The sequence below is a fragment of the Callorhinus ursinus genome, unplaced genomic scaffold, assembly GCF_003265705.2.
Source record: "Callorhinus ursinus isolate GAN/ISIS: 27379988/994484 unplaced genomic scaffold, GSC_fseal_2.0 scaffold10, whole genome shotgun sequence".
Classification (NCBI taxonomy): Eukaryota; Metazoa; Chordata; class Mammalia; order Carnivora; family Otariidae; genus Callorhinus; species Callorhinus ursinus.
Window position 1 is genome coordinate 81,135,619 of NW_027397072.1, and position 14,523 is coordinate 81,150,141.

Genomic DNA, 14,523 nt, shown 5'->3' on the forward strand with positions numbered 1-14,523 from the left:
GGGCCGCGCCCTGGCCCTCCGGGCGCTCGGGCGCCGCCGCGGGCAGAGCCTCGGGCGCGGCGGCCCCTTTGTCTGCCTGCGTCGGCATGTGCGGGGCGGCGGGGCGCGACCCTCCGCCGACGCCCCCGCCCCGCCGCGCCCCGCGTCCCCCGCGCCCCGGGCGCGGCCCCGGGCGCTGGGGGACCGCGCGGGGCAAAGCCCGCCGGGTTTGCAGTCGCCCTTTATCTCCAACTGCCCCGCTTTATTTATTCATTGTTGTGCTGCTTTTAAAATTCTAACCCCTCCCCTCCTCTTCTCTAGGATCCTGCTGGGATTTTTGAGCTGGTGGAAGTGGTTGGAAATGGCACCTATGGACAAGTCTATAAGGTCGGTGTGAGGCGCCGTCTTTGTTTCCCGTGGCACGTTGAAACTTCTTGTTGGGGGACGAGGAGAAGGGTGATAAACACGCTGCTGACTGGAGGCCACGCCACTTGGCCAAACTTGGGAAAGGGGTTTCGCCTTGCAGTCCCTCTGTTTTTAAACAGGAGTTTATATTCAGGCTGGCCTTAAAAGACCTCATTTCCTGGCTTTGAGATAAGGAAAATAAGCTACACTCTTAGGCATGCACTTTTCTTCAGTAAAATGGGAAAACATTTTTCCATAAGGCAACCTTAATTCTTTCGTTTTGCCCAATTCCAGCCTTCTGAGTTTGTGTGTCTTAATTAAAATTCAGTATAGGCAGGCCTGGCCTATGATTATCCTAAACCACTGCCTTGGCCTTCTTGAAAATTGTCCTCGTGTTGCCTCGTCTTAATGTTTGCAAAGTGCTCAAGGTGAGGAGTTTGGTGTTAACCTGGGACTGCTTCTTAACTTTATCATACATGCTGCTGATGGGTACATACATATTTTGGGGAAACAGGGAGGGGTGTGTGTTTGGGCACCAGGAGCAGGAAGAATTACAGCATGAGGATTATAAAATCTGAATTCCAGGAATAACCTGTTTGACAGGTGTGTAATAGAAACAGATGAGGGAGAGCCAGGAGTCAAGAGGATGCCCAGATTTCACACCCACCCCAGGCCTGTCTCTTTTTTTAACGCCTGCCCCCCAACGGTAAATCAAAATAACAAATCTGGAGACTATGAGTCTACTCTGAGTAGCTAACACCTGATGTGACTAACAGTACTGTTCATTTTATTCAGAGCACATTCTAGAGCTTCTGAAAGAGCTGTGGGTAATGGAGGCGCAGGCCTTGAAGATTTGAAACAGAATGTTAAATTTCCCCTGTCTTGATTTATTTCTTAATTGGTAAACCTTTTCTAAAAGTAATCTGCGCTGGTGGTGTTTTCTGGCTGTTAGTGAATACAAGGGGCTAGAAAAAAAATATGAACAGGGCTTTGTGGTTCACCATGAAGAATTGTCATTGTCTCATTAGAAATGGAGGGAGGGGGTTGGAAGCTGACTGTAGACATTTTCTTAGGCCAAATTAAGTGTGGATCCTTTTGTCTCTTTTATACTTTATGAATAGGGTTTATCTGTCCCTTGAACGCCTCTCCCCAGCTCCAACTTCCCCTGGCCTGGGCTGTGTACCGGCCTGTGCTCTGAACTTGAGTCAGTATTCTTAGGTGATCTCAAGTGAATTAGCATGTGTTTTGTTGGTTAACTGTTGGGGCCGGGGCCAGATTTTTGAATTTGAAAGGAAGCCCTGTTAACTCAGCCTGCTGGGCTCAACTGAATTTGGAAGCCTTTGGAAAATTTTGGAAAAGATTGTGTTGCAACTCACTGAGTGGCCTGGTAACTGGCTCTAAGACTTTCTCCCCAGCCCCAGTGTTTGTTTAAGCCCCAGTTGGTTTTTTCTAACCCAGTTTTTCTGGCCAAATCTAAGTGGTGAGTGTACTCTTCCAAGTGAGTTAGCCGAAGCTTGTTTTTGACCTGGTTACACAGTAGTTGGATTGTTTGTATCTTCCTCGGTCAGCATGGATGGATGTGAAGGGTAGTGTAAAGTGAACTAGAAGCCAACAGTCCATTTTTAAAAACCATAAGAAGAAAGAAAGAATGAAACCTGAATGTTTATTAAGTGGCTTTAAGAGGTGGGCGTTCTTTATGGTAACAGTTTGGGCAGGTTCATTGTTAAATTTCCCCCCCCCCTTCATTTCCTTTGGTTCCATTCCCTCCTTCCCCCAAGCTTTTGAAATAGATTTGCTGAGCGGTGCAGTTGGGAAGCATTTGGGATACTGGCCGTGACACAGCTCTCTGACTACAAAGTCTGTACACTTGAGAAGAAATTCTCAAATTATGCAAACCTAACAAATTAAGAAATCTGTGCAAAAGTGGCATACACACATACAAAATAGTGCCTGAGATTTTGCTCACCAGCAGTTCTATTTTATTCTGTAAGATTTCAAGCATACACAAGGAGAGAGAGTAGATCACCCGATTTAACAATTAATCAGCACATGACTGATCCGGTTTCATTTATAGTCTTTCTCCATTAGTATTTTAAGGTTAAAGCCTAGAAACCATTTCAACCATAAATACTTCAGGATGTATTGTTTTTGTTTTTCAGATAATCACAGTGCCATTCTGACACCTAAAAAGTTAATTCCATAGTATCAAATATTCAGTCTTAAGGTTTTCCTGATTTTTCATAGATGTTTTCTTACATCACAATATGAACTGATACTGGGAAGTTCAGTCTTGGTAGATGGTAGAAATAGGAGAAGCATTTAACATCTCCATTTGCGTCTCCCTTTCAATGTCTAACTTCTAGAATGATTTATATTATGCAGAGGAGTTTAGGATTTGTTGGTGTGATTTGCATGTGGTGGTTTTGGGATTAGATTATTAATATTAGCATTTATTTATTACTAAACATCCACTAGTGTGAATAGCATCTGAGTTGGGAAAATATTTGTGATAACTTGTTTATAAAGAAGCTTTTTTCTTAACATAAATTCAGGTAAAATACCTTTAAGCTGAACAACCTGTAGCCCTCCTTTGTTTCATTGCTGTATCTTATATTTTCTGTTTTTTCTATGAGCTTTTTATTTTTTAGTGATTGTGGTTGCTTATATTGAGAAGGCTGTATTTATGTGAGGCAAGTGTGTAAAAAGAGGGAGTTTTCTGGGTTTTGCTGTTTATGAAAGTGACTTTTTTAGGGGGTAGTTTATAATTTTCTCTATGACAAAATTGGTAAATAGTCTGGGTATAGTTGAACAGTATATAACTCTTTAAGTATTTTTTAAAAAATATTTTTAAGGATTTTATTTATTTATTTGACAGACAGACAGAGGGAACACAAGCAGGGGAAGTGGGGGAGGGAGAAGCAGGCTCCCTGTCTAGCAGGGAGCCCGATACGGGCTCGATCTCAGGACCCTGGGATCATGACCTGAGCAGAAGGCAGACGCCAGCGACTGAGCCACCCAGGCGCCCCCGCGAACAGTATATAACTATCTTAAAGAAAAGAGTTGAAACACAGAATATGTCCTATTCAGAGAAGTATATTTTTTGCATTAGGTTTCTTAGGGATCACTGGGAAGAATTGCTCATAAATTAAAACTTAAGAAAAATATTGTGAATTTCAGTTTACAAGGTTTCATTCAGAATACCACCTGTTTATAGAAAAGTGTTTATAAGGTGATCTTGTGCATGTTAAGTAAATCTAGTGAATTTTAATTATTTTCATCAAAGGGGGACAGTGACTATTTAAAAACAAAACCAGAAAAAATAAGGTTTGTTTTTGTGTTATATTGGGTTTTATTATTTTTATATTATATATAATATTTTTAATATTTGACCATTTTTCTTTTTTACTTGGGGTTATGGTTACCCTGTTAGTTTGTATTTTGTGAGCATACAGTGACTGGTGTTCCATATGTCTTGACTAGGAGAAGGAAAATCCTACATCTAGAAAGGTTCTGTAGGTCATGAGAGGGGAAGTTAGGGAGTTTAGAATCCAGCAGGTGCAATGTCTGGGGTCAGGACTTGCTCACAGGAAGGATGGATGCCTTTTTGGAGGACTGAGCATCTTGACCCTGTCTGACCCTGTCTTTGGGGGAAAGGTAGGCTGTAAACCTTGGAAGCTGAGGAGGAGAGGGCCTAAAGGTCGTCAGCAGAAGCAACACTGAGAGTTTGTTGCCATTTAGGGCATGGTGCTAAGGCTGTCCCCCTCATTTACTGAAGAAAGGGGGGGAGAGGTATATGTGACAGAAGGGCTGAGGGTGACCTCTTTGGGAATGACAGGAGGTTTAGGGAGTAGTGGGCATCTGGGGAGAGATGATTTGTTCGTGAGTTAAGGAGAGATGAGCATTGAAGGGTCATTGAAAATTTTGTCGGGTTTGGAGACCCCTGGGAGTAAGAAACCTGATGAGATGATCTTGGCGGAAGGAGCAGGTAAGATGGGTGGCCTAGGACAGTGGGCCAGAGGCAAGGAGGTAAAGGCCGGGGCAGGGTAGTGGCAGCGGAGGTAGAGAGGAGTGTTGGGCTGGATTCTGGGACATTCTTCCTTGCTGAGGTCAACCTGCTAAATTCAGTCATTCTCTGCAGGCTTTGGTGTGGCCCTTTAAATGGGTACACTGCCCACTGGATTAGGAAGAGCCTTGGGATCTGTGCAAGTGCTAAAATTACTTTCGATTGCTCAGCAATAAAGTGCTGTATAAATTGTGTGGCTTTTAAAAATCATTAGTCTAACATTTTGGATCAAACAAACTTTTTTGAGGGGCTTCTCTAAATGTTATCCCTTAAGTGTAGCATCTCTTTTTCTTAACTGTGGAGGTAAAGACATCCAGTGGGGCAAAATGAATTTTGAGGAACTAAGTGTTTTCATTACAAGGAGGATTGACTTGCCACTGAATGGCATGTACAGACTTGTTCTGAGACATAGGGCTCCTTCATGCTAGAAGAATTCTGGACTTGGGTAAGGTGGGAGGAAGCCAACCCCATTGAACATGTATTGGTGTGTAGCTCTCCTAAAAGATACCAGCCCTAAATTTCCCACACTTTTCAATTAAATTAAATCATAAAATAAAAGCCCAACAAAATCCAACCACCAGATAAAATCCTACTCGTGGTGGTTTTAAAATTTCTTATTGCTTGAAACTTTGTAATAAATATTCATTTGCATAGCTGCAAACTTGTAGTTTTGTCTTTTTTTTTAACCAGTTTTGGATATATACGTATTTCTGCATATTTAGATAATCCAAAAGTATTATCTGGGGGCACTTTTGGTGCAGTGTGTGTGTTTGTAGATTTTGTGGACTGATACTAGCAGGGCAAAGACTTTGAAGTAATACATCCTACTTTTGAAATAATGCATCCCTGAACAAGTGTGCTAATAAGCCAAGGAATAATCATCTAAGGCGTTTCATTCCCAGGGAACTAAAAATATTATAAACTGGAGATGGATGCTTTTACATGAATTTCATCCATGGTCTTTTATTTTGTTTCTTTGCTTTATTAGTAAATACTTGGTCATCTTGCTTAAGCCAAGAGATTGCCTGCAGTTAAGGCATCAGATGTTTTCCATCTCTTGAGCTGTTTTAAGTTTATGATCCCTGTGCTTCCTATCATTAGTATCAGTGCTTTCATTTTTCTATATTCCATCATTTTTTAAAAATTGGTAGAGAGCAATAGGATATTTAAATAACTGCACAAGTGTACTGCTTTCAGGCCCGGTTTGTCCAGACACTGAAGCACAACTGTTGACCAGAGGGCAGCCCTAATATGTGATAACCTGGAAGGTTCACTCTCCATCTTATATATGGGTCTATTATGGACCTTGTACACAAGTGCAGACCCCATGACAGTTGACTGTATTAGAGGCAAGGGCTTATTCCACAGTAAGTTCTTAAAATCAAACAGTACTTATTTCGAATTTCTGATAATTTTAAGGGTTGAAACAATTTTAGGTCACCATCTTACCTTGTGAAATCAGTGCTTTAAAAACTTTCATAGGTAGTGATCACAGATCATCTGATTAACTATTTGCAGGAAATTGCTTTGAATAGTTACTACAAACAGATTTTTCATCAATTCAAGTTGTTTTCTTACAATACTAGTGTGAATTACCAGTGTTAAAGTGTTAAAATATATTTAATATTTAATTTGGGACCAGTTTATGATCAGGGGTAGAGATTTCCAAGTGCTTATTTAGCTTTTGGAAGATTTGGTTGGCAGTTATTTTGCTTTCATAACATAATAACACCAGAGTTGAATCAAGATAAATATTTTGGACATATGGAGGGATGGCTAGGAGGAGAAGGGAGAAGGCCAGGTGATATATTGCCAGTGACCAGTGTGGCAGCCATATGCTCTTAGGTTTTATAGTGCTATACAACTGTTCACTGGACAGAATATGATATTCTGTTAGGCTGATTCAGTAATAAAAGTCCACTGGCATTATTCAGAAGAGAAGTGATGTGGGAGGCACTGAGTTGGGAGGCAGTTTTTTCATTATTTATTTGACAGAGAGACACGGCGAGAGAGGGAACACAAGCAGGGGGAGTGGGAGAAGGAGAAGCAGGCTCTCCGCCAAGCGGGGAGCCCGATGTGGGGCTTGATCTCAGGAGTCTGGGACCATAATCTGAGCCAAAGGCAGACGCTTAACGACAGAGCCACCCAGGCGCCCCTGGAGGCAGTTTTTTCTATGAGAGTTTCAAAAGAAAGGGTAGAATGATAAGTTGTAGGACTTTTGGAAACCCTGACATCTGTGTGGCATTATGAGGAACTTAGAACTAAGTTGGGGAGACAAAATGCAAAACGATTAACGATACAGGCCTGGTTTCATGCCACTTCCAGTTCTCATTGCGCTCTTGCCCAAGCTGGGCCCTGGGCACTGCTCTGCATGTTGGGTATGTATACAGTGGTGAATGAAGCAGGCAGTTGGCTTACCCTCAAGGAACTCAGGAAGGACGGGGGGATGGGCACAAAATGCCAAGCATGTGATATGCACTCTAAATCCAGTAATGCCTCTGTCTCCCCAGGTCCTCCGCCCAGCATACTTGCATTCAGACACAGTACATGCACTAGGGCATGAACTGGCTCAGACTTCAAGTGCGCTTTTTCAGCCTCAGAGGGCTTCTTTGTCCTGTAAAATACTGTACAAACAAATGACTAGAAAAGTGAAAGGAGAAAGTAGACACACAAAATACCAGCCTAAGTCTTTTTATTATTAGAATGACAAGCCATAATGTTACATTGTTAAATGGCTATAAAAATTTTTACCGTTTTTCTCTATTTCTTGAAATTACCTCCTTGTGTACCCTAGTCAGCAGACCACACTTTGAGGAGCACTGAACTGGCAGGATTGATTGTGGGCTCAGGGCTCTTCATGAACCTTTGGGTTGATCTGCTGCATCAGCAAGCTGGAGAATTGGGGCCATTGTCCAAGCCTACCAGGTGTCCTCCCACCCTGGAGAAGGAGGGAGCCCAGAGCACATGCTGCCCACAGCTTGGTGCTTAATTTGCCTTTGAGCCCTGGGGCATTGTAACTATCTCAGATAGGGCCCGATGCTGACAAATTATCCTATTAAATTTAAATAATGGAAAAAACCGCACGCTTTTACATTATGACTTAAAAAGTTTATTTTCATTTTATGATAAATAGGGCTTTAAACCTATCAGAGTTATGAATGCATGTGGTTGCAGCCAAATGATACCGAAGTTCTCCTATCAAACCTTGGAGTTTTCCTGTTCCCAAGAGGGCATCTATTTTCAGTTTTTAGTTGCCATCTCTGAAATTTACTTCCGTATTTTTAAATTCTGTGCCCGTGGCTATTTCTTGGTTTATCAGTTTTATGTGTTTGTTGACTTCTTGTAATAGTAGTTACAGTTGTTGAACTATGGTTTTTGAACTTCTGTAGTAGTCGAAGATTAGCTCTTAAACTCACTTCCTCTCTTAAATGAGTATGTATATCATAATTTTGGGTTAAGGTGATAATTGTTTATATTATCGTGACTATGTAGATACCATTTATCTCTGAGCCATGCAGTCTAATATATTTCCTTTTTTAAACATCCCTTCCCCTTACATTGACATACTTCTTCATTCGCTTAGTTTTCTGTATGCCTGTGATTACTTTCTCCTCCATATGCCCTAAAAAATACATCAAATGCCCAGCAAAGTTAATCCTTTATCAACAGTTTTTCCAAACACTTAAATACATCAGATGATTTTTTGTTTCGGATAACCTATTGATTCTACTTTTTTTTTTTTCCTCTCAGGAGGTACCTCAGAGCTGGCCAGGTATGGTTGTCCCTTAGACCTGGTGCATAACTGTTCCCTTGGATCATTTCTGTTTCCTGGATATGATAGTCTTCTTTTTGGATTTGCTACCTTATTTTTCTGAAGCACATCCTCTAGTAGCTTTATAAGAAAGGGTGCATGGCATGTAAAGGTTTGAAGTCCTTGGATGGCTGAAAATGTCTTTATTTTTCTTTTGCATTGGATTTTTATGTAATCTGGTAGAAAATATTCTAGGTTAAACATCCATTTTTCCCTTGGAATTTTAAGACATTGCTCTTTTGAGTGTGATCTGTTTTAAACTTCTTTAGAGAAGCTTATAAGATTTTCTATTTATTCCTGGTGTTCTTAGATTTTATGAGTATCCTTCATTGTCATTCACTGTTCTGAGTACTTAATTAATTCTTTTTATCTGGAGATGTCCTTTTTTTCCCCTGGGAAGTATTTTTGTTCTCCCCTCCAACTTCTCTGTTTTCTCTTTCTGGAAGTTCTCTTAGTCACCTCTTCAGTTTATTTTCTTATCTTCTCCTCTACTTTTTTTTAGGGGGCGTGCTTTTGCTCTATTATTATGAGATGTCTTTGACTTACACATTTCAATATTTCTTAACTTTATCATATTTTTAATTTATATGAGCAGCCCTCTTTCATACCTTTTTTTGGTTTTTAACTGCATGTAATCTGTGGATATATGTCATCTATCTGAGGGTATTGAGTATAGGTTTTTTTTGTTATGTTGGTTTTGTTGTTTTCTTGTGCTTGTGGATTTTCTTCCTGTTTTTTCCAGATTTTATTTTTCCTGTTTATTTTGGTCTCTTTTTGATACTAAAGATTTTCCTTAAGTGCCCGGAGATTCGTGACTCTGCTCATATTTAAGAGTAAGGCACTAGAAGTGAATTGGAGGCTCAGTGTGTATGGGCCGGTGGCTGTTGACTGGTGGTACTTCAGTGTAGGGAGGGCAGGTGGGGAACAGTATGTTCCCCATCCATGGGGATGGGGAACCCCATCTCTTGATACCTGTAGATCTTTGCGGTCAGTTTCGCTAAGAACACCACTCAGAGGTCTTTCCTGCCTAGGGCCTATCCATCTGTTTATTGGACTTCTGGGGTTCAGGGTGGAGGAATGAGGCTGGAGTTCCTGCAGTCTAATATCTTAACTTTTCAAGCCTGTGCCCAGCACATGTCTCAAGTCCTCTCATCTGGAGCATTTGTCCTTCAGTTTCTTCAGAGACTAAACCTCTGGTTTCTTATGTGTATGGTGTGATATGAAATAGTCACCAGACTGTGAGATTGAGAAAGAGGTTCTGGGGTATTCAGTCACTAATACCAGTGCTCTGGATTTTAATAGTCATATACTTTATACTTCGTGATACCAGTTGCTTCCAAATGATGATCTTCTCAGGGTTCTGTGGGGGTATATTGCCTCACTTGGTGTCCTGAAGCGGGCACTTAGGTTGTAATGTTTTCCTCTTTACTAAGTGAATTACCTCTCCTTCCATTTTTAGCTGTCAAAACCTGATAGAAATGATTTTGCTCTCATCTCTTCCCCTTTATCTCTTTATTCTTCTGTTTACCTTACAGTCATTTTGATGGGAATTAACCCTCATGACTCATGTGATCAGTCCACCAGATTAGAAGTTAACTAGTTGTTTTATCTTTGATTTTAAACTTATCTTTGATTTTAAAACTACAGTTTACTGAGGTATTTGCTACTTTTCGTCCAGAACAGCAGCAGCAACAACGCTGTTGAAAACAGTGCCTTAGTGCCTGACCTCTGGACTGATACTTGATTTGGGAGATGCCAGCCCAGGGAGATGAGGAGGAGGAGGGAAAGTGAGGCAAGGTGCAGAGCAGTGCACTGTTACGTGTGTCATGAGGCTTGCTGCTTGCTGAAGAGAGAGAATTTTGTTCAGTGGGTTTGTTTGGGTTTTTTTGACAGCTTTCTTGAGGTACATTTTAATATATCATGAAATTCACCCATTTCAAGCTTAGATTTCAGTGATTTTTAGTAAATTTGCCTAGTGGTACAACCATCACCACAGGTCAGTATTAGGATACTTTCATACCCTAGCAGGGTCCCTCATACGCTTTTACAGTTAATCCCTTTTCCAGCCCAGAGCCCTAGACAACCACTTACCTATTTCCTGCCTCTATAAATTTGCCTTTTTTGAACATTTCATATAAATGGAATCATACAGTGTATAGTCTCTGGCATCTGTTTACTTTTACTTTGCATAATGCTTTTGAGGTTCATCCTCACTACTAAGTATGGTGTTTGTTCCTTTTTATTGCTGAATGGTTTTCCAGTGTATGGATAATGCTGTCTGTTCACCAGTTGATAGGTGTTCTTGGGGTTTCTAGTTTCTGGCTGTTGTGAGTAATGCATTCAGCAGGTGTTTTGGCCTGGCACCCTGGACTTGTTCAGAAGAGCTATGCAATGGTATTGCACCTTGGAACCTCATGTAGAATGGGGTAGGGATTTACCCGCCTGGGTCTTCCCATTTCTCAGCGGTATAGCCAAACACCTCCTATGACCCTGTGTGTCTGTCTGCTTCCCTGAAGCCTGTACCTTCCCCACTCTCATTATTAGTCATCCCTGGGTTTAAGTCATTTCTTTAAACATGAGTACAGTTTCTTATCTCTGTAAAGACAAACTGTTCACTATCAGTGAGGTCATTGGTAACAAGAACCAGGCTAAACCAGTTTTTCCTTCTCACTGTTTTTTGGGGGGATTCCAATGTGCAATAGCCAGCCCATTTGCCATGTGATGCTAAAGACAGGAGTGTTCTTTTATCTTGGGCAGAAGCTATTGACTCACCATGATTAAAAAAAAACAAAACAAAACAATCTATTATCTTTGGCCAGAGGATGTATACCAAATTAAATATAAGTGATTTGTTATGTCATATGGGGAGAATATGAGTAATCATGTGATTTGCTTCATGTGTACCTTTTAGAGTATTTTTCTCATTTTTTCTACATACTTTTATGATATCTTGTATTAGGGATTTATGCATTAAAATAAAATTAATTAAACTTAATAATGCATATTTTTTGGAAATTCTTGGAGCTTTCATTCTTATCTGCTTATGATGGTAACAGAATACTGTTGACTACCAGACCCTTCCTCCTCCCGCCCCCACCCCCGCCCCAGTCAGGTTTTCTGAGACTCTCTGTGTGTAACTGCTGTGTAGTTTTATGATTATTCTGTTTTGAGATCTCAGGTCAAAGACTGAATATTACTTGAGTTTGGGCTGTACCTCTCAGGGACATACAATTTATTATTAGGGATCCCAGGTTAGGCACTGAGTATTGCCTGAGGTTGAGGATGTGCATTTAAGTGATGCACAGTTCATGGGATGTATTCATTCACCTGCTAAGGGCATGCTTTAATTCCAGGGTCTTTCCTCTTTGAACTTCGCATATTAGAGCATTCTAGCCTTTCTATATACATATAGTCTTTCATCCATTCTTGTTGCTCCTTCCCTTAATTCACAGGAAAAACTTGTGCATGTTTACTTTTTACCCTTCAGTGATTTGAGGGCTCAGTATCTGTTTTGTGTTTCATTGCCTGTAGATAATTTTGAGCCTGCTCTGCTAGGCATGATTCCTTTCAATCATTTATTACTCAAGTACTTAAGGCATACAGGGTATGTGCCAGGCACCATGCGGGGCTTGCTCACTGGTGACAATGAACAAGGAGAGCAGTTAGTCAGCTTATGTTCTTGTGGAGCACATTGCAAGCAAGCAATTTTAAGAAGATGATAATTGCAGATGGGGAAGAGCAGGGCTTATGGGAGTGTATAGCTAAGCTGGATCTGATAAAGTAGATATGGTTATATATACAATGAAGTTTTCTGATTTAAATTCAGATTCTCTGGGTGAGGCAAGATGGGTGAGGAGCAAAGAACGGTGGGCTTACTTTGGCATGGAGCTGATGACTCATCATCTTGGTTAATAGAACTTTGAATAAAGATAGGAAGGGGTGTGTTCCATTGATTATGGTAATTGCTGGGCCCTTTTAGTTTGCCTTGAGCCATCTGTCTCTTGGGAGGCCTTGCATCGTACATCTGCTGCTGTTTTTGGTTTTCATTATTGTTTTACATATTTAACCCCTGTTACAGTTAGGGGTTATCAGCTTATCCATTTAGCACCCTCAACATCCCCATACGAGAGGTAGGGTGGAGAAGGGGCTCTCATCGGACCTCTCAGTATCTTGTGAGCAGCGTCTGGAATAATATCTGGAATATTTGGTGAATGGATGGCCAAGAGTAGGCCACATTGTGCCCTACACTATACACTTAAGAGAGACTACTTTATTCAGCTGCTGGTCCTCCCCTTGATCTTAAGGCTGAAAACAACCTCTGTAAAATAGGAACAATGGTGTGCAGCTTTGTGATATTCAAATAGTTATAAGCAAGTTTCTGGAGTTTGGCTTATACAAGGAAATGATTTAAAAGATGAAGTTTTGGGGCACCTGGGTGGCTCATTCGTTAAGCGTCTGCCTGGTCATGATCCCAGGGTCCTGGGATCGAGCCCCACATCGGGCTCTCTGCTCAGCAGGAAGCCTGCTTCTCCCTCTCCCACTCCCTCTTTCACTGTGTCTCTAAATCTTTAAAAAAAAAAAAAAGAAGTTTTGCATTTCTTTTCAGGTGTTATGTATTTGCTTTTTGATAATATAGACAAAAGATAATTTTCTTTTCCAAAGCCTCCTCAGTAAAATGGTTTTGTGGGCTTTTTTTGAAAATAATTTAATAGCAAGTGAAATATTTCTAACCTTTCTCTAATCATACTGGAAAAAAGGACTTTTGAAATTATTGATGCTGTCAAGGTGTGAAATTCTTTTTATTTTATTTAAGCAAGGCCTCTGTCAGTCATCAGCCCCAAGATTGAATTAGACGTTTTATTAGTTTCCTATTCAATTAGCTGAAAATATATATTCCCTTTTTTACTTATTATATGAAAAAATGATTTAAAATCCTAAATTTTATATGTAATTTTTTTCCTTGACCTTTAATTTTATTCTCTGTTTCATTTCCTTCTGGCTCTCAGTATTGAGGACTTGGTCTCATTGGTGGCTTGTCTTTTTCCCTTTTTGCTGCTTTCTTTTGGAATAATTGAGTGTTTTTATGATTCCGTTTTCTGGTTTTTTAACTTTAAACTTTATTTGTATTGTTTTATAGGTTGCTTTAAGGTTTATAGTACACACTTTTCACCTATCACAGTTTACCTTCAAGTGATAGGTACTTCATGTATAATATAAGAACATTATAGTAATATCACTTTCATTCTCCTTCCTGGCCTTATAGTATTTTTGTTATACATTTTATTTTTATATATGTTATAAGTCTTAACATATGTCGGTGTTGTTTTTGTTTTAAACAGTCAACTATCTTTTGTTATTTATTTATTTATTTTTGTCAACTCTCTTTTAAAAAAGATATAAATAGTAAGAATAAAACCCTTATACTTGTACCGATGTGGTTAACATTTCTGGTACTCTTCATTCCTTGTGTAGATCTGTATTTCTCTCTGGTACCATTTTCCTTCTGTCTGAAGGACTTTATTTTTTTTTGTAGTGCTGGTCTGTTGGTGATGCATTCTTTCAGGTTTGTATGTCTAAAACTTTTTTTGAGCCTCCATTTTTGGAAGATATTTTTGCTCCGTATAGAATTCTCGGTTGCTGGGTTCTTTTCTCTTTTCTTTCTTTCAGATGTTACTCCATAGTCTTCTCACTTGCATCGTTTCTACTGAGAAATCTGCTGTCCTTGTTATGTTCCTTTGTGTGTATATATACGTGTCATTTTTTCCTGATTTTTAAGATTTTCCCTTTACCCCTGGTTTTGGGTGGCTTGATTGTGATGTGTCTTGATGTACTTTATTCACATTTCTTGTGGTTGCGGTTTGTGAATTTCTTGGATCAGTGGGTTTGGAGGTTTCGTCAAATTTGGAAAATCTTTGGCTAGTATTTCTTCTGTTTTGTTTTGTTTTGTTTTCCACCTCCCTTCTCTCTTCTTAGGCTTGGGAACTCCCATTACATGTTTACAAGTCCACTTGAAGTTGTCTCACAGCTGCATTTTCTTTTTTCCTTTTGGGCTTCATTTTGGCTGGTTTCTTCTGCCATGCTGTTAATAAGTTTTCTTCTTACTGTTGATTCTGCCATTAATCCCATCCAGTGTATTTTTCATCTCAGACGTTGTGTTTTTCATCTTGAGAAGATTTGGGTCTTTAAAAAATATTTTTGAGGTCTTAACTTTTCAAACATATGGGATATAGTTATAATACCTATTTTAATGTCCTTGTCTGTAATT

At 40.0% G+C, this 14,523-nt stretch overlaps 1 protein-coding gene across 17 annotated transcripts in view; it reads left to right on the forward strand.

Annotated features, from left to right (window-relative positions):
• Window positions 1–217: 217 nt before the first annotated feature.
• Window positions 218–14,523, forward strand: part of MAP4K4 (mitogen-activated protein kinase kinase kinase kinase 4) — a 187,576-nt gene continuing 173,270 nt past the window's right edge. For 13 of the 17 annotated variants that reach the window (XM_025869038.2, XM_073897882.1, XM_025869041.2 and 10 more), the window contains exon 1: window positions 219–366. The gene's annotated coding sequence lies outside the window, so the exon portion shown is untranslated. Of the gene's footprint in view, window positions 367–14,523 lie in introns of all 17 variants that reach the window. The other 4 variants (XM_073897891.1, XM_073897892.1, XM_073897893.1 and 1 more) reach the window with 2 other exon arrangements.